This window comes from Ranitomeya imitator, chromosome 2 (genome assembly GCF_032444005.1).
Source record: "Ranitomeya imitator isolate aRanImi1 chromosome 2, aRanImi1.pri, whole genome shotgun sequence".
In the NCBI taxonomy this organism is placed as follows: Eukaryota; Metazoa; Chordata; class Amphibia; order Anura; family Dendrobatidae; genus Ranitomeya; species Ranitomeya imitator.
In genome coordinates, this window is record NC_091283.1 from 179,676,606 (window position 1) to 179,677,173 (window position 568).

Consider the following 568-nt stretch of genomic DNA (forward strand, 5'->3'; position numbering starts at 1 on the left):
ACTTTAATTTTTAAGAAAGCATAGTTTTATACAGAAGGCCAATTAAATAAAAAGTCCACATTTTTTGCAAGGGTAGTCAACGGCTGATACATGCCACTATGGGCCAATATAGTGACCTATGTTGGAAACTTCTGTTATAGGTGAGCATCAAGGGTTACTCCTGACATATACCGCAAATGGAAGCAAAAGACTAAATGTGAATAGAGCCTTAGATGTATAGGTGAAAGTGTATGACGTCAGGTTGAACTTTATACCTCTTAGCTTCTTTTTTTCATGCCGCACCATTCACTCCATTTCACTTTTGGGTTTGATATATTAACACTCCCTGTAGGCTTCAATATAATGATCTTATAGACGACCGTGTGCAAATATTTATCTTACGCCCGTGATACCTCCCCCCTAAACATAATAACTATGCGTAAACATGGAACAAAGCTTTCTCTTCTAAATCTCTAAGGGCACCAATTATGTTGGCCCAAGAAAAGTTCAGCAATTACAATCAGTCTATTCTTTGCCGGATCCACTCTGCAAGCAGTACTTTGCATTACGCAGGGATTGGGTCAGATGG